The sequence below is a fragment of the Myotis nattereri genome (genome assembly GCF_964212035.1).
Source record: "Myotis nattereri genome assembly, chromosome: 1".
Taxonomy (NCBI): domain Eukaryota; kingdom Metazoa; phylum Chordata; class Mammalia; order Chiroptera; family Vespertilionidae; genus Myotis; species Myotis nattereri.
In genome coordinates this window covers 30,696,634-30,719,865 of record NC_138075.1, presented here as the reverse complement: position 1 = coordinate 30,719,865, position 23,232 = coordinate 30,696,634, and the positions used below count along the sequence as shown (strand labels likewise).

Sequence of the window (23,232 nt, the reverse complement as noted above, 5' to 3'; positions counted from 1 at the left end):
CCTGAAAAGGGCTTTGATAACAGTGTTCTGTCACAGGCTGAGAAGCACATTAACTCAACAGAGCAGAACTGAAATCGCTTAAGGTCTAGTTTCTGAATATATGCTAGAGACACTAGTTATTTGGCATTTTAATATATATATATTATACTGCACTCTAAAAATGCACTAAATCTTGAACAAACATCCCATGGGAAGATATATTTTTTTTTTCTTTTTGAGCAGGAGTTTGAGAAGATAATTATTTTAATCCCTAGGTTTCTGGAAAGAAAAAAATGAAGGCCAGATTAAAAAAAATCGATGTTTTCAGGCAAATGTAAAGCTTTGAACCTGGAGATGTTGAAGTACTGTACAAGGTAAGCTTTAAACATGCTTGCTAAAATACTTCAAAAAAATGCTGTTAAACTAAAAAGTGAGTATCTGCCTCACTTCTGACTTCTAAAAATTATCTAGAGTACGACTGATAAGACTTTGGCCTTTAATCCATCTTGCTATGGCATAAGCCTAAAATTTCTGTTCCTTTCCAACCACCATAGCCTGCAACGCTTCTAGCGGATTTTTGCTCTGTTTACTAGTACAAGCTCAGTGCAGAGACGGCTTCAGTGGAGGAGAGCAACCACACATTCAGTAAATGATTGCTGAACGATGACTAAGCTGAGCTGGGACACAATTCGGGCTCTGCCAGTGTATTTTTTGACCTTAGACTAGTCACTCTACTTTTGTCTTAATTTTCCCTTCTTACGGGGAGCTCATAATAAAAATAACTGTAAACTACTTCGTGGAGAGCTTTTATTTTAAAGGGCTGCCAATAAATACTGGAGTCACAAGGTCTCACAAACCTCCCTCAGAAGCTAAGTTTATGGAGGGATAGGGAACTTTTTCCTCCTTTGAATCAGCAGTATCTCATTTGTGTTTTGGGAGTACAGTTCCTGGCCTTTAAAAATGACTCCGTAAATACTATATGTTTATGAACGTTATGAGGCAGGTAACAGTCTTGGCAGTCCACTGGCTCTTAAATCTCTTCTCTGCGACCCTTTTCACACTCAGCATCTAAAAGCCCGCCGCTATTTGCTCTAGGATATGTGCCCAAGGCATTTACTTCAAAACACCCACGTCTAGAGGAAGAATTCTTCTGTGTTTTAGGGTATCATTTCGCTTTTCCGCAGCACTGCACCTCAGGCTTGGGATCTGGGTCCGGAGGCACCGGGAAGAGTTCGGTAAAGGAAGCTCATCTTCCCGCCTTCTGATTGGTCGGCTCGCACTCCACTCACGCAGCTCGCGGTTCTGATTGGCCACCGTGGCCCCCGCCTCGGCTCGCTACTACTTTGTGCGCCCCGCCAGCGCGCTCAGGTCCTGGGTCTCAGCTCGCCGTCTGGGCTGGTGTGAACTAGCTCTTCGGCCCACTGCTCTGCACCGCGGGCGGCAGGAATTTCCCGAGTCCGAGCGGGTAGGAAGCATCCTGAGGAAAAGCCCCCACCCCTTCGTTCCGTGTTCTCTTTCCCGTACTGAATAAACTTCCGCCTCATTGAGGGGCTGTCGCAGCCGCGGGTCGAGGGAGAGGCCAGACATCGAATTCTGGCCCTCGCGGGGGATCTTTACATCCGGCGAGTGTGGAAACATACTCACACGAGAAAGTAGGGCTTCGCCAGTCGGTTGTGGGTGCGTGCCAGTCTATGCTCGCGTTGCAAGCTGCAGCCGGGCAGCGGCGATCATCCCTCACAAGTGGCAGAGAGCCTGCTCCCAATCTCCAGTACCAGGTGCTCCTTGGGGCCGCGGCTGAACTGGCGCGGGCCAGTCCCGCCCCAGCGGTCGAAAATGCGGGATTCCCTGGAGGTGGCGCTCCCGGCTGGTCTCGCGCCCCCCTCAGCCTCCGGCCTTCCAGCGGTAGAGGGCGGCCTACGCTCGCGTTGGAGCCGGCGCCCGCGCGCGCAGCGGCTGCACTGCTGGAGCTCCCCCGGTCCCGCTGTGGCCCGGGGCGCTCCTGCCCCAGGATGCTGCGGTGAGCGATCCAAGGGCGCAGCCAAGAGGGGGCGGGGAGAAGCCCTGGCACATGCCTGGGTCGCCGTAGGTGGCAGGCGCCGGCGCATGCGCGCCCTCTCCCACGGGCCGGGAACGCCGAGGGGCGCGCGCCCCCTTCCGCGCGCTCACGCTTGCGCTATCCTGGGTTTCCCCGCCCGCTCTCGTTGTCAGAGCCGCTCCGGCGCGTGCGCGCGTTATCGCCGGCCGACCGGAGTGGTCGGGTTCCCTCCGCTCCAGGCCCCCGCCCCTCGCCGCCCCCTCCCAGCCCCCAGGCAGCCCGTCTCCCTCCTCTCCCCGCGGAATGGGGCCGGCGCTCCTCGGGGTCGCGCGCCCGAGACCCGGCTCGCGCTCGGTCTCGCGCTGTCAGCGACTGTCCAGCTCGCGCCGCCTCGCGCTCTCCCTCAGTCACTGGCGCCGGAGGCTCCGTTAAGCGGCGGCGGTGGTTCCTGTTTCCGTTTCTTCCTCTCCCTTCAGTCGGTAGTAGCATCCTCCACCCAGCCACCTCTCCCACTCCCCTCGCGGAGGGCAGCTGCGGCTGCGGCTGTGGCGGCGGCGACCGGGGAGCACCGGAGACCGCCTCTGCTCCCGCCTCGGGTAAGGGGGCGTCTGGGGGCCGGGCCCCGCGCGCGTCGGGGTCTGGGGCTGGGCAAACGCGGGATCCGACGAGGCTCCGGGGATGTGCCTGGAGGCTGTCGCGACTCCTTTTCCCCAGGCGATCCCCGGGCCTGTTGCTGCAAGTGCTGCTGCTTCCCCAGCCGCTCCGGGAAAAGTGGGGAGCGAGCCCCCGGGACGCTCCGGCGGGTGCCTTGGCGCGGCCGGGAGGGCGCGGACAGGGGGTGAGGGGCGCCCGCCGCCCGGGCCGGGACGCGGAGCGGGGCGGCCGCTGCCCTCGGGTCGCGCATCCTTGGATCGGGCAGGGGCTGGAGCGGAGGACAGGAGGCGAGATGGGGGCGGGGGAGGAGGTGTCCCTCTTCTGCACACCTACCTGCCCTTTCGCCAGCAGCTCTGCCCCTGTAGTCACCGACTGCCAGGAGGAGGATGCCTGTGCCTCACGGGCTTGTGAGAGGGGTTCCTGGGCTAGAAACCTGGGGGGGCGGGGGGGACCTGCACACAGACCCACTCCCAGCCAGGGGGCGATGCCCGGGCACTTATGGGCGCGAGTGCCCCTGCACCCTCCACCCCCTTGATATGGAAATGGTGAGCTGGCGGCTTTTGAGTATCTAAACTTACTTGGGAGGTGAAGTGAGTCTCTATTAGTTAAAGGAGGTTTGTCCTGCGAGAGCGAATGGATGGTAGGTCGCAGCACCTGTTCTCTCACAGTGGGGACTGCAATCTTTAGGAACACAGAACGCCAGGGACGCAGTGCATCTCTTAAGTTCAATGACAGGGTCGTGGTTAGTCATCCCTGGTGAGCTTTTAGCGTTTTGCCGTATATTAGCTCGCTTATTTATTTATTTATTTTAGTTGTAGAAATGGGAGTATATTTTCTTTAAAAATTAAAAACTGAAGGATACTTAACATCAATGGTGTGCCAGTATAGGTCGGCAGGAAAAAACCCCCGATAAGCTTGTCTTGTTTGATACCAAGAAGATAATTCTAGTCCGAGCTTTAATATGCTTCCTATGTTTTCTGCTGCTTTTCATTTTTTTTTCCACATTTCATATCAGAGGATTGATAGAGTCTTTAAAACTTCATTAACAGGAACAAATCTGTTATCCACAATTCTTCTCAAAAGGCACTCTAACCCATCAGATAGCCAGGCAGTTGCATTCTCACGAATACTCTGTCCGTGAAAAGAAACTCAATAAGACACAGGCGAATCCAGTGAATAGAAGAAGACATCTATTGAGTTTTGGAATGTTTGGTGCATTTGGATTGGCCTAGGTTTATGAAACCTAACCCTCCCATTGTAAACAGGATTCAAGTCCTTCCATAATATATTGTCCATTTACTCTGTAGGCCAAGAAAGCTACTGGTCTCTAATGCCATGTTCCTCAGTCATAGAGCCAACACTCAGCAGTTCAACGATAACATAATAAATTATTTCTCTGGTGATGAGGAAGTCAGACACTACCACTAGAGTGTACATTGTCATGGCCGAGGACATGTGCATACAGGATGGCTTCTTCAGCTTCAGGTTGGTCATTCCAGCACCAAGAATGGGGGTCAGTACAAAGTCTCCATGTTGGTGGTGGCAAGAGCAGCTCTCGGTCTCCATATTGGCTTTTTGATTGAGGCCTTGGATAAAGGCAGGGAGAGGTGTCAATCTACTTCCTGCATTTTAAACTTATCACAGGTAATTGACTGAACTTTGGCTTGGCTCTCTTTAGAAACTGTAGGAAAGGTTTCATTATACTAGTTTTTTATTTTCCTTGTTGTTCTGGGGTTAAGTGCATTTTTATTTTCTTAACTTAAATTTTATGTTTTTATGCATAATTCTTTTAAAGGGTGCATCATATAGAAATCATTTTAGGAGAGAAATTATTTAAGCACCACAGTGCTACACTGAAATAATGGCGTAAGTTGTATTCTCCCTTCAAGTTAAAAACAACCTAAAATGTTATGCCAAAATAATAAGGCCCTGTAAGTTGCTAGCCTTGTGAAATACACTATAAAATGTGTATAGAAAGCCTTGGTTACTTGATTTATAAATACAATAGTAAGAAAAAGGTGGGAATTCAAACATTTGAATTGTGATTTTACAGTTTAGTATTTAAAAATGTAGGGAGTTAGAAATGAGTAGAAGGAAAATAGAAGGGTAGTTTGGAAGCATGGATTTTCTTTTTGCTGCATTATAAATTGAGAATTCTACTTGAAGAGCTGAACAGCTGGAATGAAACTTGCATTGACTGCAGAAACATGCTAAAATGTATCTTTAATCAAGTATTGATCTCACATGAAGAATATATTGTGGTTTATTAGGATAGTGGTTCAAATAATTTCCATAAAACATACCACTACATAGATTTACTTTAGGATCTTCTTAAATTTTAAGAGTCACTTGAAGTTGTTTTCCTACAAGTCAGTTCTGCTTGAGATGTATAGGTTTGAAAAAATAATTCTGATTATATTCTGAAATGTTTGGATACAAATTTTAACTACTTATTTTAAGGAATTGGAATGTATTTAAAAGTGGTGAATTTTGAAATTTGCTAGTGGTTTGGAAAAACGTGTGTTCCTTGTTTATTTTTTTCAAAGTGCAGTTTATTAGTAGATTGGTCTGGAGGGGGAGCTAGTGCCAAAGCAAAGCATAGCTTAATATGTTTGAACTTTTAAAATACCCCAAATCAGATTTTTATGACAAGAATAAACATACATTTATTTTTATTTTTATTTTTTTAGAGAGACTGGAAAGGAGGGAGGGGGAGAGAGAAAGAAAGAGAAACATTGATGTAAGAGAGACACATTAATTAGTTGCCTCCCACATGTGCCCCTGACCTGGCTGGGGATTGAACCTGCAACCTAGATATCAGCCCTTGTGTGGGAATTGAAACCATGACCCTTTGGTGCAAGTGCCAGTGTTCTAACCATGGAGCAACACTGGCCAGGGTGAATCATACATTTTTATTGAAAATAGTAAGGGAATTGATATGGCATCTATCTGTACATAGTTGTTTGTGGAGTATATATATTGTGTATTACAAATTAGTTAAAAAATCTTTTCATGATCTGAAATAATGGAAAGTTTAATGTTTAAGGTTTGTTGAATTTCTCATTTAAAATCTCTTGAAAATATGTCCTAAACTTAGAGTGTGTGATAGTAGTTTCTTAACCTTCTTGTGCAGTGCATCTTGACCCTTTGTGCATGTTGCATGTTCTTAAATTTTTTCATTGTAATATATACAGTCTTAAATATCAAAAAAGCTTCAAGTAGAGTCTTATATGGGCAAAGATATCACTTATGTAGTAACATAGATATTTTATCAAAAGTAGAGATACTTTCAATAAAGAAATAGACCCTTGAGACATCTGTAGAGCAAGGATCCCAAGATCACTTATTAACCTCTGTCTCCTGAAATATAGAGCAGTGAGTCCAGCTGATCTAAATTCACGTTGTGCCTTTGAATATGAAGCAGTTTTTTGTTGTTGTTTTTTGTCTATGGTACTTTATTTAGACGTTTCACCATTCACATTCTTCAAATTATAGGCTACAAATTGGTAATGTGTATATTAAAATCATTAGAATATTTAGTTTCTGAGGATAGTGATTGAGCTGTGTGTTCTCCATTGCTCTTCATTATGTAAATAGAATCTCAATGTTGATAAAATAAAAAAATAGATTCTTTGAAAGGAATGATAATATCTGTAAGAGAATAGTGAGGTATTTACCATACTTAAGGGATTAATGCTCTAAATTAAACAGTTTTATGAGACATGCTGGAATATTTTTATGTATCTTTTACAATGTCTTTTTAAAAAAAAATACATTTTATTGATTTTTTACAGAGAGGAAGGGAGAGGGTTAGAGAGCCAGAAACATCGATGAGAGAGAAACATCGATCAGCTGCCTCCTGCGCAGCCCCCACTGGGGACATGCCCGCAACCAAGGTACATGCCCTTGCCCGGAAGAACCCGGGACTCCTCAGTCTGTAGGCCGACGCTCTATCCACTAAGCCAAACCGGTTAGGGCACAGTGTCTTTTTTTGTTGTTGTTGTCGACCCCCAGGAATGAACCATTACCATTTTAATTGTTATTTTTGATTTAGTAAAAACTGCATTTAGTAAATCTCTTGGTTTAATTAAATGGTAAATCATATTTTAGCACATTTATAAAAAATAAGAGCCTCCATTTATAATCATAAGAGTGAATATAAGCATGTAAATAAATTTATTTTCTAAAAATGAAAAACAAAACTAAGATTTTAAACAACTCTGAAACCAAAAATGTTACTATTATAGTACTTTTATACCCTGCATCAATACTGGCCCTTTGGTACTTTTCAGCTGAGATACCTACTTTGTCTTCTGTTGTCGATAGTAGTATAGTGAGTGTAGCATTTAGAGGACCAATACAAGATTTCCTTTTAAAGATTTTCTGCTTATATTTCTTTCTTTTTTAAAATATATTTTTACTGATTTTTAGAGGGAGAGGAAGGGAGAGGAAGAAAGAAATAGAAACATGGATGAGAGAGAAACATAGAACAGCTGCCCCTTGCATGCCCCTCACCAGGGACTGAGTGTGAGACCCTGGACGTGTGCCCTAGCGGGGAATTGAATTGGTGGCCTCTGGGTGCATGGGTGGACTCTCAACCACTGAGCCACACCGGCTGGGCTGGCTTATATTTCTTTACCATAAAGTATATGATTTCGTTTTTGCAATTTGAATTGTTATTAAATTGTAGTTTGTTATAATGAGATAGTAAGGATGTTTAAAAGTAAAAGATATTTACAAACTTTAAAAAATTCCCAACAGAAGAAAATTATATGAGATTATGTATGCACTTAAGATGTATTTTTTAATGGATTAGTCTCAAGCCTCAATATTACTTTCTCTTTATGTTCTACTCTCATGCCTACATCTCCCCTTCAGCCACCCTCCATCATCCCACACTTTCCCCTTTGGAGTAATTAGGAATCAAACCAATGAAATGAACCATATCACTCCCCTGACATAGCTTTTTCTTCTGTGATTAAATAACGTTATATCAATCTGTACAGTATTCTAAACATATAACCCATATAAACTTTATATGATACTGTATTTTTTTTTAATAGAAGAAGAGCAAATATGGCTGATGGGATTATGTCATGTATTTCAATATAAGAGTTACTTATCTACACTAATAAAAGACAAACATGCAAATTGACCATACCTTCACCATGCCTTAAGCCACGCCCACCAACCAATCAGAGCAACTATATGCAAATTAACCCAACCAAGATGGCGGCTGGCAGCCACTGAGCTGGAGTAAGCAGGAGGCTTGGTTGCCCCAATGATGGAGGAGGCCAAGCTTCCCGCTTGCCGTGGCAGCTCTGAGCTCCACTCAAAGCAACAAAGTTTTAATTATAGAAGATAAATAAACCCCAGATACCAGCTTTCAGCTGGCCGTGGCCATGGAGCTGGAGTGAGCAGGGGGCCTCCCTCCCGCCCGCCCTGGCTGGCTCTGAGCTCCTCTCAAGGCTACCAAGTTTCAATTATAGAAGGTAAATAAATCCCAGAATAAAAAAAAAAAAAAGAAAAAAAGGAGAGGCTGGTAGCTTCCATAGCAGGTGGGCTTGGCCAACCTGAAAACGGCCCTCAGCCCCTCACCCAGACTGGCCAGGCACCCCAGTGGGGACCCCCAACCCTAAAGGGGGTGTGGCCAGCCTGAAAACAGCCATCAGCCCATCACCCAGGCTGGCCAAACCTCCATGGGGTGAGGGTCCCCACTGGGGGGTCTTGACCAGCCTGCAAACAGCCATCAGCCCCTCACCCAGGCTGGCCAGGCACCCCAGTGGGGACTCCCACCCTGAAGGGGGTGTGACCGGCTGCAAACAGCCATAAGCCCCTCACCCAGGCTGACCAGGAATCCCCGTGGGACCCCCACCCTGATCCGGGACACCCTTCAGGGCAAACCAGCCGGCCCCCACCCATGCACCAGGCCTCTATCCTATATAATAAAAGGGTAATATGCAAACTGACCCTAACAGCAGAACGACTGGGAATGACTGGTCACTATGACACACACTGACCACCAGGGGGCAGACGCTCAATGCAGGAGCTGCCCCTGGTGGTCAGTGTGCTCCCACAGGGGGAGCTCTGCTCAGCCACAAGCCAGGCTGATGGCTGCCAGTACAGTGGTGGTGGTGGGAGCCTCTCCCGCCTTAGCAGTGCTAAGGATGTCCGACTGCAGCTTAGGCCTGCTCCCCGCTGGCAAGTGGACATCCCTGAGGGCTGGCAGGCTTCCAGAGGGATGTCTGACTGCCAGCTTGGGCCTGATCCCCCAGGGAGCGGGCCTAAGTCAGCAGGTGGACATCCTCTGAGGGGTCCCAGACTGCAAGAGGGCATAGGCTGGGCTGAGGGACCCCCCTGAGTGCACAAATTTTTGTGCACCAGGCCTCTAGTCTATATGTAAAAAGCTAATATGCTAATTGTCTGTCTGGTTAATGATGTCATGTAGCAACACCCAGCTTCCTCTCCCTAGCATCTAGCCTCTTTGCAGTTTCTTCAGCTCAGGAATATGACTTGCTTTATAGCCAGGTAGAAACATTTTACACTTTAACCAAATGTCTGTGAAGCGTTTTCCTGTGCCTCATCTCATTTGATCCCCACAGAAGTCCTGGAGTAGGTAGATAGGAGACTCGGTGGAATCCTATTTTCTTTTCATTAACCAGAAAACGGAGATTTAGAAAGCTTAGAAACTTGACCCTACTGAAAAGAAGTAAGAAATGGTGAATCTTGAAAATGACTTCAGGTTTTCTCACTGCACAGAATATAGTCAAACATTGCTGCAGTTAAATATTTTACCCTTTGTTCTCCCTGCATGATCTACAATAATAATTCGCTTCATGTTGGTATTTACTGCTGTGTTGCTGACAATTACCTGAAAGAGAATTTGGGGTGCTTCACTGGGCTGGAAAAAGTTTTGCTAAATCAGAAAGCAGGTCTAATTAAGCAAGTTTATTCTATCTATACTAATAATCTATACTAATAAAAGGGTAATATGCTAATTAGACCAGGTCAACCGGCCATCTTCTGAACATCCGACTTCCTTGTGGACAAAGCCATGGTGGTGGGGGCCTAGGCACAGGCAGTTAGGGGTGATCAGGCCAGCAAGGGAGGGCAGTTAAGCACGAGATCAGGGAAGCAGGGAGTTAGGGGCAATTAGGCCGGCAGGGGAGGGCAGTTGGAGGCGAGATCAGGCTGGCAGGGGGGGAGCCATTGGGGGCAAGATCAGGCCTGCAGGGGAGGGTAGTTGGGGGCGAGATCAGGCTGGCAGGCAGAGGGGTTAGGGGCAATCAGGCAGGCAGGCAGAGGCAGTTAGGGGCGATCAGGCCGTCAGGCAGGTGAGCAGTTAGGAGCCAGCCATCCTGTGGGATTGGGCCTAAACTGGCAGTCAGACATCCCCCAAGGGGTCCGCAATTGGAGAGGGTGCAGGCTGGGCTGAGGGACCCCCTTCCCCCCCATGCGCGAATTTCGTGCACCGGGCCACTAGCATATAGAAAAGGCTAAGTTGACTCTCTCATGCATGATACATATGAAGTTCTCGCTGGCACCATTCACATGCATGTGTTTTGATCTGTTATTGTTGATCGTGAATTTGGTTGCCACTTCTGTTATAGAGAAAGGACGAATAGTGATCTTAAATATTTTTTCTAATTAATTTCCTTTCAATGTGCAAGAGTTGGTGCACCAGGCCACTAGTACTCTTTAAAAAGCGGAGCTGGTTTGGCTTCCTGGATAGAGAGCATCAGCCTGTGAACTGAAGGGCCCTGGGTTAGATTCCGGTAAAGGGCACATGCCCGGATTGTGGATTTTATCCCCAGTAAGGGATGTGCAAGAGGCAGCCAATCAGTGATTCTCTCTCATCATTGATGTTTCTATTTCTCCCTCTCCTTTCCTCTCTGAAATCAATAAAAATATATTACAAAAAAAACCAGCAGAGCTATAGCATTACTTTCATTTAAGTTTTCTTTTAAAAAGATGTAATTTGCCACCCTGGCCAGTGTTTTCAATGGTTAGAGCATCAGTCCTCGCACCGAAGGGTTTTGGGTTTGATTCCTGGTCAGGTTCCATTTCCGCCCCAGTTCAGGCTCGTGCAGGAGGCAACCAGTTCACATCTCTCTTTCACATCGATGTTTGTCTCTCTCTTCCTCTTTCTCCCCCCTTCTCCCGTCCCTTCCACTCTCTCTAGAAGTCAGTAGAAAAAATATCCTTGGGTAAGGATTAACAAAACAAAACAAAATAAAACAAGAATATTTTATTTGCCAAAACCTAATACCTTACTCAGATACTACTTTTAAAGATTACCTTTTGTGATAGATTATTCTTTTGTCAGAAAATGACGTGTGAAAGGAAAAAGTTTTGAATTTTAAGGATTTTTATTTTAATTGACAAATTATACCAGTATGAGGCAAGTACTGATGTAGTTTAAACTTGCCTTTGCTATATTAGTCTCTTTTCATTTGTATTGGTTCTATGGTATAACCTCTTCATTGAAGCACTGGAATAAAACTTTAAAGATCACTACTGAGCCCTAGCCGATTTGGCACAGTGGATAGAGTGTTGGCCTGTGGACCAAAGGGTCTGGGGTTCGATTCCAGATAAGGGCACTTACCTGGGTTGTAGGCTTCTCCCCAACTGGGCCCTGGTCAGGGCGTGTGCAGGAGGCAACCAATCGATGACATCGATATTTCTCTGTCTTTCCCTCTCTCTTCCACTTTCTCTAAAAATCAATGGAAAAAGTATCCTTGGGTGAGGATTAAAACAAATAAACAAAAAAAAACAAAAGAAAAGATCACTACTGAAATGCTCCCTATATTTGTTGTATCTTAGAACTTGGGTTTTTCATATTTATTTCTGCAATGGGATAAACTGAAATAATATGAAACATATTTATGTTAAGAAGGTCAGACTTGCCCTGGTTGATGTGGATTAGGAGTTGGAACTCTGTCTGGTGCACCAAAGTTCATGGGCTCATGGGTACGATGCCTGGTCTGGGCACAATACCTAGGTTGGAGTTGAATCCCCAGTTGGAGTGTGCACAAGAGGCAACCAATCGATGTAACTTGATGTACCTCTCTCACATTGATGTCTCTTTCTCCCCTCCTCTCTTCTCTCTCTCTCTCTCTCTCTCTCCAATGAGAAAAACAAAACAAAAAGCCAAAGGGGAAATCTATAATAATAAAAGTGTAATATGCTAATTAGACTAGACGTCCTTCTGGATGACCTTCCAGTTGAAGCCGGGGCTGTTAGGGAAGCCCAGATCCCAGGTGCCAGAGGGAAGCTGGTGCTGGCAGCCGGGGGAAGGAAGGCCTACTCTTGCACGAATTTCGTGCATCGGGCCTCTAGTCAATAATAAAACACAAAATCAGACTTACCATAGTCATAGTCTTGATGAGCAGTTACTGTAAATAGAGTTTATGTTATAAACCAGAGATTTTCAACCTTTTCATCTCATGGCACACATAAACTACTAAAATTCTGCGGTACACCAAAAAAAATATTTTTTGCTGATCCGACAGAAAGAAGTGTAATTTTGATTGATTCACACCTGATGGCTATTGTGTTGGCTGTTGTCATTTTTTAAATTTGACAATCTAAGGGAAAAGAGGTCAGTGCCCCTGACTAAATGTTCAGGTATTGCATGTTTTAAAAATTCTTGTGGCATACCAGTTGAAAATTGATATTAGATATAAATGGGGAAAGCTAATGTTTATTTTAGAATCTGAGTTATGAGAAACGTTACATGATATGAACTTTAAATGCTATAACGTTCTGATTATAAATAAATAAAAGTAAAATGAAATGGGAGATTCTTCTATTTGACTTACCTCAAACATACTGTATAACTAAAATGAACCTGTTTTGTGTTTATGTAAATCTTATTCAATCAAGACTGTTAATGAACCATGAGTGAATTTTAAATTTTTACTAATGTTGTGGCTGGTTATTTATATCATATCCCCTAAATGAGATATCAAATCTCATTAACACCTAGAGCCAGAATAAATTTGCCTTACTAAAAACAATATTTGCAGACTATCAAATTATAAAAGCATACCAAAGTTATTAAATAATGTAAATCAACATTTCATAAACCAGTTTTAAAAATCATTTTTATAACTATAAAAATATAATTGATTATAATATCTTAATTAGTGGTAAAGGTGGAAAATATAATTTGTAGCTTATATATTACATTCATTCTTGCAGATCTCAGCTATGCTTGGGGCAGTCAGTGAGGGGAGGGAGATTGAGAGAGGCAGAGGATTGTACTGGTTGATGAGCCTGCCTTATTTGGAGGCGAGGGAGATTCTTTAGTTTTTCTCTCTCCTTCCACATTCTTCTTCTACTTGTTTGTTATCTTTCCTCTCCCAGCAGTGGTAGCAAATGTGGGAGTTGACCATCTTTCTAGGAATTTTTTCCTTAGAATTCATAGAACATGTCCTGGTAAAACATTAGCTTTTTATATTACAATATATTTATTCTAATGGTTGTATTTCCTTTGGAGGCAGTAGGCAAGAGACTAGAAGAACTGTGGAAGGTATAGGGTTAAATTTTTTTTAAAAAAAATTTATTGATTTTTCACAGAGAGGAAGGGATTTGGATAGAGAGTTAGAAACATCGATGAGAGAGAAACATCGATCAGCTGCCTCCTGCACGCCCCCTACTGGGGATGTGCCCACAACCAAGGTACATGCCCTTGACTGAAATCGAACCTGGGACCCTTCATCCACAGGCCGACCCTCTATCCACTGAGCCAAACCGGTTAGGGCTAAATTTTTTTTTTTTTTTTGAAAGAAGGGGGTAAGGTGGGAGTGGAGAATGTGCGCACTGGGTCCTTTGTCATTTTTTTAGTATGCTTTTAAAATTAATTTAGAGAGAGAGGAAGGGAGAAAGAGAGAGAGATAGAAACATTGATGATAGAAAAACATTGATTGGTTGCCTCCTGCAGTTCCCCTTCTGGGGATTGAGCCTGAAACCTGCATGTGCCCTGACTGGTGACCTTTTGGTGCATGGGACGATGCTCAACCAGCTGAGCCACACCACTGGGCATGGTTTAATATTATTTATTAAAACAGAGATTTTGTACCTCCATATAAAAAGGGATATATGGGAGATGTTGGCTCATTGTTAAGGGGCCCGCATTACTCACATTATTCTACTTAATATTTTTTGTTGTTTACTTAATATTTAATGTTATAATCCCCTCTTCCAATGTCCTGGAATGCATTATCTTTCTTCCAGTGTTATTTCTGTCTTCATCTATGGAGTTTCTGACTGTAAGGAATTGGTTTTTAGAACATCTCTTCACTTTCTTCTGTGCCTCATTACAATAATATAATGTAAAAAAAATACTGGCCATTTGGTTAGAGAGCCCACACACTGAAGGGTTGTGTGTTTGATTCCTAGTCAAGGGCACATACCTGGGTTGCAGGTATGATCCCAGCCTCGTCAGGGTGTGTGCTGGAGGCAACCAGTCGATGTGTCTCTCTCATATCCATGTTTCTCTCTCTTACTCTCTTTTTCCCTCCCACCCTCCCTCCCTCCCTCCCTCCCTCCCTCCCTCCCTCCCTCCCTCCCTCTTTCCCTCTCTATCTTAAAAAAAAAAAAAGGCAATGGAAAAATATCCTCCAGGTGAGATTAAAAAAAAAATACTGTCTTTGATGAGAAGTAATTCCTGAAGTAAAATTAACAGCAATGTTCTCCATTCATGGGAGTATTCGCAGGTTTAAGCCAGTTATTGTGAAAACTTCACAAGGAGAAAGCATGTATCTGATAATTAGGCCCCCTAATCATTAGGATCTGACTGATTCAATTGCTCTAGGTAGGACATGGAATTGTACGTGTACATGAAAGATATATATATATATATATATATATATATATATATATATATTCAATAGAGATTGTTATATTTTTCATGCCTTGGTTTCTTTGAATTACTACTTAATTCATAGAGTTAACAAATGTCAAAAGATTGTAATTTTGAGAAAACCTGTTTAAAATTAGAATTTAAGTTAGGGTAAACATTTTGCTTTCTTTTTAATAAGGTTTAGTGAAACTCTAGGGCTTAGGAAGGTGGTAATTGAAATTCTTAAGGTCAAAAAGTCCCTTAGCCTTGATAAACTGAGGCTCACCAGTATGAGAAGTGTACATCCTGACTGCTTCTTCTGACATAGTTACAGATATGTGGGCCTCCATTAATTAAACTCTGTTTATTTTTAGGGTCCAAACATAGAAGTATCAACTTGATACTTATCATAGGTGTAAAGCATTCATAGGATGAAAGAGAATGTTATTTTTAGTTGGTAAGTAAACAAAGTATATACTGTCAGTGCTGAGTAAGCTGGAGATGTATGCTTACTAAGGATGCACAAATAATAACTAAAGAAACTTGCTAATATGCAGTCAGGGATAGTTCCTCTTAATAAAAGACTCTATTTAGTGTTTAAAATTATAATGGCATATAATGGCATAAAGATTTCATGAAAATGAAATCATCAAGGAATTTCGTTTTGGAGTAATTTGTCAGACCAGATAACAGATAAAAGAGCACGTCTTCTATTCTATAACTTAACTTAGAGAGGTGCAGATCCTACATAAAAGGAAATAATAATCATTATCTAAAGTTTTTCATAGGAATTTTGCACATTTCCTATGTGTATGTATATTTGTGTCAGACCTGTCACTTTCTGTTTCCATGGCAAATGTAAGGTTGGAAGGTTAAGATACTTAACTTTTGGAAATTCTGAAGGGAAAAGGATCTGAAGTTTGGAAAAAACTGGTTTACTTGTGTTTTAGTGATATTTTGACATATTCTGAGAGTTCTACATGCTTAACATTAAAATCTGAGTTCCTTCTTAGGATTTTTTAAAAATAGTTTTATTAAAATATAATTTACATACCATAAAATTCACAGTTCAAGTTTTAGTAAATTTATACAGTTGTGCAACAGTTATCACAATCCAATTTTGAAATACTTTCATCCTTGAGAAAGCTCCCTCTTGCCACTTTGCCCAATCCCTGCTTCTACCCTCAGCCTAGGCAACTGATCTGTTTTTTGTCTCTATAGTTTTGCCATTTCTAGAAACTTGACATTAATGGAATCATACAATATGTAGTCTTTTGTGTCTGGCTTCTTTCATTTAGCATAATCCTGTTTAGTAATTTGAATGAATGGGCAAGGTAGAAAACTTGGAATCAGGAGACGTGGGTACTAGTGTTGGCTTTGCCATCAAATGTATGAACGTGGGTAAGCCACTTGCCCCTCTGGGACTCTGCCTCTTTCTTCATAAAATGAATAATTTTGATTTTCTTCTATTCCAATTTTCAGCTGGGAAGGCACTTTCTGACCTTTTCCTAGAATATATTTTAACTCTTCCCTTAAAGACAGTAACTATGTTGTGTTTTTTTTTCTGAGTAAAAAATGAGGTGTATGGTTTAATAGATAATTCAACAATGGACAAAGTTGGGATTGTTTTGAGGAATCAAGATGGCTAATTAATCTTTTCATTGAGCATTTCTTAGTTTATGTGCAGAACTTTGAGAATGGAGAAAATCTTTTGTTTTTAAATTAAATCTTTATTGTTCACATTATTACAGTAGTTCTCCTCTCTACCCCCACCCCCCCCCCCGCCCCACCATAGCTCCCCTCCACCTGGTTCCCACCCCACTCTCTGCCCTTACCCCCTCCCCCCGCCACTGTCCTCATCCATAGGTGTACGATTTTTTGTCCAATCTCTTCCCGCACCCCCCACATCCCTTTCCCCCTGAGAACTGTCAGTCTACTCCCTTTCTATGGCCCTGATTCTATTATAGTCACCAGTTTATTCTGTTCATCAGATTTTTTATTCACTTGATTTTTAGATTCACTTGTTGATAAATATGTATTTGTTGTTCATAATTTTTATCTACCTTTTTCTTCTTCCTCTTCCTAAAGAATACTTTTCAGCATTTCATATAATACTGGTTTGGTGGTGATGAACTCCTTTAGCTTTTCCTTATCTGTGAAGCTCTTTATCTGACCTTCAATTCTCAACGATAGCTTTGCTGGGTAAAGTAATCTTGGTTGTAGGTTCTTGCTATTTATCACTTTGAATATTTCTTGCCACTCCCTTCTGGCCTGCGTAGTTTCTGTTGAGAAATCAGCTGACAATCGTATGGGTACTCCCTTGTAGGTAACTGTTTTTATCTTGCTGCTTTTAAGATTCTCTCTTTGTCTTTTGCTCTTGGCATTTTAATTATGATGTGTCTTAGTGTGGTCCTCTTTGGATTCCTTTTGTTTGGGGTTCTCTGTGCTTCCTGGACATGTAATTCTGTTTCTTTCACCAGGTAGGGGAAGTTTTCTGTCATTATTTCTTCAAATAGGTTTTCAATATCTTGCTCTCTCTTCCTCTGGCACCCCCATAATTCGGATGTTGGTATGCTTGAAGTTGTCCTAGAGGCTCCTTACACTATCTTCATATTTTTGAATTCTTTTTTCTATTCTGGTTGGGTGTTTTTTGCTTCTTTGTATTTCAAATCTTTGACAATTCTTGTGATCCTCTAGTCTGCTGTTTGATCTCTGTATAATATTCTTTATTTCAGTCAGTGTATGCTTAATTTCTAGCTGGTCATTTTTCATATCCTCAAGGGTCTCACTAAATTTATCAGTGGTTTCTAGAAAATTCTTGAAAAACATTATAACCGTGGTTTTGAACTCTATATCCAGTCGTTTGCTTTCCTCCATTTCTGTCATTTGTGACCTGTTTCTTTGTCTCTGCATTTTTTATGCTTCCCTGTGTTGATAGAGTGGCTCTGTGTGCTAGGTGTCCTATAGGGCCCAGTGGCTCAGCCTCCCCAATTACCTGAGGTGGACACTCTTGGTGCACCCCTTTGTGGGCTTTGTGCACAGTCTTGTTGTAGTTAAGCCTTGATTGTTGTAGGTATCATTGGGAGGAATTGGCTGTGAGAGTCAGCTGTGAGAATTTCTGTGCTGAAAACACCCTTATGAGGCAAGACTTGCTTCAGTGGGGCTTTGGTGCTCACTGAGTCTGCCCCCTGAGTGTGTCCCTTATGGATCTGAGGAGTTGTAATCTGGATGGTCCCACTCTGACCACTGGGTACACTGGCTCTTGGATCTAAGGAGGTGTTAATTTAGCCTCTGCCTGAGGCTATCCAGCAGGAGCTAGAAGAGATCTGCAGATTCCCCTTCCTTGTTTGGGGTTTGGAGGTGCCCAGATGAGGCCCAGCTGTGAAGCAATGCAAGCTGCTGTGGGGCCTTGGGCCTTCTCTTGGAAGTTCTGTGTCTGTCTGGTGCAGCTGCAGTTTGTTAGGTAATTTTCAGATTGCAAAGGGCCAGGGTATTCATATGCAAAAGCCTCTGCGCACAGCTTGGGTGGGGCGGAGTCTCAGGGAATCAACAGGGCGGAACAAGCAGCTATGGCTGATCCTCAGCCCTGCCCTAAGGGGCCCTGCGTCTCAGTGCCCCGAGGTAATCACTGCAAGCCCCTTTGAGAGAAAATTGCCCTCGATTTCCGAGTTCTGCCTGCTGCCAGACAGTCCAGTTTCTCCCTGTATGAATCTGGGTCCCCAGAGACTAACTCGGAACTGGAGTTCAGAGCAGTCGGGGGCTTGTGACTCCCTCCCGATTCAAAAAGACGGCCGCGTCCTCAGTTGCCAGCTCTTGCCTTGCCACGTGTGCCTCTGTACCTTGAAGCTGTCCCAGAGGCTCCTTCCGCACCTCCTCTGAGTCTCAGTGTGCTTTTCTCTTTCCTTCTAGTTGTAGAATTTCCACTCAGCCAGCCTTCCTGTGGTTCTGGATGATGTCCGTTTTGTCTTTTAGTTGTATTTTTTAATTTGTTGTGCGAGGCAGCAATTTCCAGTGTTTATGTATGCTTCCATCTTGGTTTTTTTTTTCTATTCTTTTTTTTTTAGTTACTTTTTTTAGCATTATTTTTAGTTTTTTGTTTTGTTTTGTTTTTCATTGTCTAAAGTTTTACATATGTCTCCTTTCCCCCCCTGCTTAACCCTTTTCCCCTCCCCTCCATTCCCACCCCAGGCAAGCCCCCACTGTCCCAGTGTCTGTGTCCATTGATTATGCTAATATGCATGCATACAAGTCCTTTGGTTGCTCTCTAACCCTCGCCCCTCCCCTGCCATTTGTCTCTGGATCTATTCTTGTTCAACAAATTATGTTGATCTTTATATCCCACACTAGAGGCCCAGTGCGCAAAATTTGTGCACTGTTAGGGTCCCTAGTGGCTTCCAGCTGCTGGTTGGGGCCTCTCTTCCCCCGGCTGCCTGTTGCCACTGCAGGCTGGCACCTCCCTTCGCACCTGCCTTGGCCTGGCGCCACCCGCTTACCCACTCCACCATCCCGCCATGGTCCTGCTCTTATGGGGCCCATTGGGCTGGCAGCACCTCCACTGCTGCCCACTGCCAGCGCTGTGTCCCAAATGCCTGCCATGTTCTGCACTGCCCCCTGGTGGTCAGCACACATCTAACTCCCGGTCAGTGGAACTCCCACCAGTGGGGAAAATTTGCATATTAGCCTTTTATTATATAGGATATGAGTGAGATCATGTGATATTTATCTTTCTCCATCTGGCTTATTTTGCTTAGCATAATGCTCTCCAGTTCCATCCATGTTGTTGCAAATGGTAAAAGTTCCTTCTTTTTTTATAGCAGCATAGTATTCCATTGTGTAGATGTACCACAGTTTTTTAATCCACTCATCTGCTGATGGGCACTTAGGCTGTTTCCAAATCTTAGCCATTGTAAATTGTGCTGCTATGAACATAGGGGTGCATATATCCTTTCTGATTGGTGTTTCTGGTTTCTTGGGATATAGTCCTAGAAGTGGGATTACTAGGAGTTCCATTTTTAACTTTTTGAGGAAACTGCATATTGTCTTCCACAGTGGCTGCACCAGTTTGCATTCCCACCAGCAGTGTGCAAGTACAAATATATTTTAATGATGGTGTCATTGTAGCAGTGTAAGAAAATTTGTTTCATGCATTTTAGGCACTTTTTGTTCAAAAGTGGTACTTCTAATTTAGATAAATTACCTTATGATAACCAGAAATAGCCCCAAATCAAAGCTATATTTAATGAATGAAGATTTGTGACTTCTGACAATATTATATAGATTGTGTTGAGACTTTAAAGAAGTTCCAAAAGTTGAATCCCACAGCTTTTTATGCAATGGCAGCATTCTAGGAATCAGTATAGAGCTTTTTTTTTTTTTTTTTTAATGTTTTTATTGATTTTAGAGAGAGAAGGAGAGGGAGATAGAGAAACATTGATGTGAGAAACATTGGTCAGTTGCCTCCTGCATGGACCCCGACTGGGGACTAAACCTAAAACCTGGGCATGTTCCTTGGCTGGGAATTGAACTGGTGACCTTTTGGTGCACAGGATGGTGCTCATCCAACTGAGCCATACTGGCCAGGGCAAGTATAGAGCTTTTAAGGTTACTATTTTTGTGGCAACAATATTATTTTGAATATATGCTATGTCATGTTTATTTTTAAATGCCCCACTGAATTTATAATACATATAAAGTACCTAAGCATGAATTATGTAATGGGAAAATTTTCAGTTGTAAAAGAAAACAGACACTTCTTTCTGTGACTTCTGAAGCTTCAAAATACTAAAGATGATCATTATTTATATTTTCCCAAGGCATTTTATTTTTAATCATAATAAGTGAGCAGCTGTCAGAAGATACAGCCATTTCTAGGTTTAGAATTGCTATTCTTTATATAGTTTTCTCAAATACTTGTCTTCTAGAAAATAGACATTAAGGATTTCTTAAGTAATCGATTACTACTTTGATATTTAAGCAAAGCATAAGAGCAAGACTAGAACCACATTAAAGCATTAACATAATTAATTTGAAAGCTTTGTAACATAGCAAAGAAAAAGATGGAGTAATACACAATGAGAATGACTACAGAACTTCATTACCTATGATCAGAATACAGTATAGAAAGCTGTCATTACAAAAGAATAACAATCAAGTCAAATAGACAAAAGAATTCTTGCCATTCTGCTAGTTAAGTGAAAATGAGGTGAACAATTATTTAGGAAGTGTGGTCCAAAATACTTGCTTAGGTTTGCAATTCTTTTCTAATTGACTCACTTCAGGGGTTGTTTCAGACCTATTCTTCCTCCTTCCTAGCCCCTATTCCAGTATACAACTGGTCCCAACTTATAATGGTTTAACTTAGAATTTTGGAGTTTTTTCATGGTGCAAAAGCAATACGAGTTTAGTAGAAACCATACTTCAGATTTTGAATTTTGATCTTTTCCAGGGTTAGCAATACGTGCTAAGATACTCCCTTGTGATGCAAGCTGAAGCTCCCACTTAGCCATCAATCACAGTAATCACAAGGGTAAACAACTGATACCCTACAATGTACTGTGTTGCCAGCATATTTTTGATATTTGTTTTGTGTTCTTGCATCCCATCATATCTACAAAATGCCCATCTGTGTCGCCTGCTTCTGATGAAGAAGGCAGTTGCTCTTGAGATGAAACTAAAGATAACGTGCCCAACTGCAGCCTCATGTAGGTATTCTGTACAAGTTTGAAGTAGGCTAGGATATAAACTATGATGTTTGGTTGGTTAGGTGTATTAAGTGCATTTTCAACTTAAGATATTTTCAACTTATGATGGGTTTACTGGGACAGAACATCTTTATTACTCTCAGATTTTATAGGTTGTTTCACTTTTTTTTCTTTTTTTAAAGAATAAGAAGATTACATCAAATAGAAGCTTCTTCAGTTTTGGTTTTCTTTATCTCTAAATTGTATAATTGCTCCTTTTCTCTATCATTTAGTTTTAGGAATGTGTACTTTAGACTTTCATGACTACTTCATGGTATTTCTTTTATCCATTTTTTTGTTTGTGTGTTTGTGAGTGGAAGGGAGGGATGGTGGGGGGCGGGGAGAGAAAGATAAAAATCACAGTGAGAGAGACACATCAATTGGTTGCCTCCCACACGTGGGATGGAACCTGCAACCCAGGTATGTTTCCTTGACTGGGAATTGAACCCGAGACCCTTCCGTGACTCAGGCCGATGCTCCAACCATTGAGCTATGGCCAGGGCTCTTTTATCCCTTTTATCTGTCGGAATATATAAGTTCATTAGTTAACACCTTTATTATTTTATTTCAAGCTTTCCTAACAACATCTTTAATGGCCCCCCTCCCTCCCTGCAAATCCTCAAAACACCTTTCTTTATTCTTCTCTCCTTTCCATGTTTTTTCTTTCTTTCTTTTTTTTATATTACACAATAACCCAAAGGAAAAAGCGGTATGTCTATTGTTTCAATTTTGCTACCTTCTTTTTTACTAAAACTATTCTATCGTTACCAGTGTCCTTTGAATTGCTAAATGGGGATTTTTTTTGGTCTTAATTCATACTTTTTGTGTGTGTGTGTGGTTCAAAGGTCTTTTGGACCTTTTTTAAATCTTTAATTTATTTATTGGTTAAGGTAATTCATACTTCTTAATTCTTCCGATTTGAATTGTGAACCCCTTTTCCTCCTCCCTTCTCCTTATAACTTTGTAGTTCTCCTTGGCCTTCTATATATTCTGGCTACTCTTTTCATGTACAAGGTCAACTTGTTTCTTAAGTATTTGCCTTGCACATTTTTCTTAATTTAGATTCTTTTTTCTTGTAATGTTACCTGGTCCTTTGGCTTCAGAGAGTACCTCTTTCAGATGACTCCTATACTGTAAGTGTCTGAAGTTCAGTTTCCAGCTGGAGAGCTCCATCTGTTTATCATGCCGTCAACCTCAATACGCTGACATATGAATTGTCTTTCTCTTAAAATGTATTATTTCTAACTTTCCTTTCTCTATTATTGGCTTATTCTTCCCATTTCCCAAACTTGATTTATGAGTCACATTTGAAGTCCTCATTAGATCCATTCAATTGTCAAACTGTGAATTCTGTTACTAAATGTTTCATCTGCTCTTTTCTATTTCATTTCTTACTATAGAAGTTTAGGTTCTCATTACCACTAACATATAAATAATTATAATTTGATAGAGGGAGAGGAGGCAGAGGCAGTTCTATTAGGGTATGATGGGAGGAAGCTGTGTTGAAGGGAAGTGGCATTTAAGTTTAGCATCAAAGAATAAGTAGGGACATTACAGGCAGACAAACTGAAGAAAGACTTATTATTTATTATATGTTGTCAACTCCTAAGACTTTTACTTTAATCCTTACTGCATGTGCATGTTTTTCCTTTTGGCATATACTGTGTTACCTTTCTTCAGATATTAATGAAGATCGGTGAATGAACAATGTAAAGCCAGAGTGATACAAGTAACATGTATCTTTATTACCTAGCTTTTGAGTGAGTGAAGTGGTTAAATGTAAAGTAGTGAAAAGTTAGCATTACTTGCATTGAAAACTTAAAATCCAACTAAAATATACATTAAAAGTGGTCTTTAAGGTTCTTGACACTTGGAACATAAATCTTCAGTAGGTAGCTATTTTCAGTCTAGTTATATATGGCTTTATTTTTTATTTCTTTCTCTTCATGCATGTGTGATTCCCTACAGCTTTATATTAA

The 23,232-nt window shown here is 42.1% G+C and overlaps 1 protein-coding gene across 1 annotated transcript in view; it reads left to right on the top strand.

Moving 5' to 3' along the window:
* The first annotated feature begins 2,203 nt into the window (after window positions 1-2,203).
* Window positions 2,204-23,232, top strand: part of FUT8 (fucosyltransferase 8) — a 230,396-nt gene continuing 209,367 nt past the window's right edge. The window contains exon 1 of the mRNA XM_081088268.1: window positions 2,204-2,610. The gene's annotated coding sequence lies outside the window, so the exon portion shown is untranslated. The remainder of the gene's footprint in view (window positions 2,611-23,232) is intronic.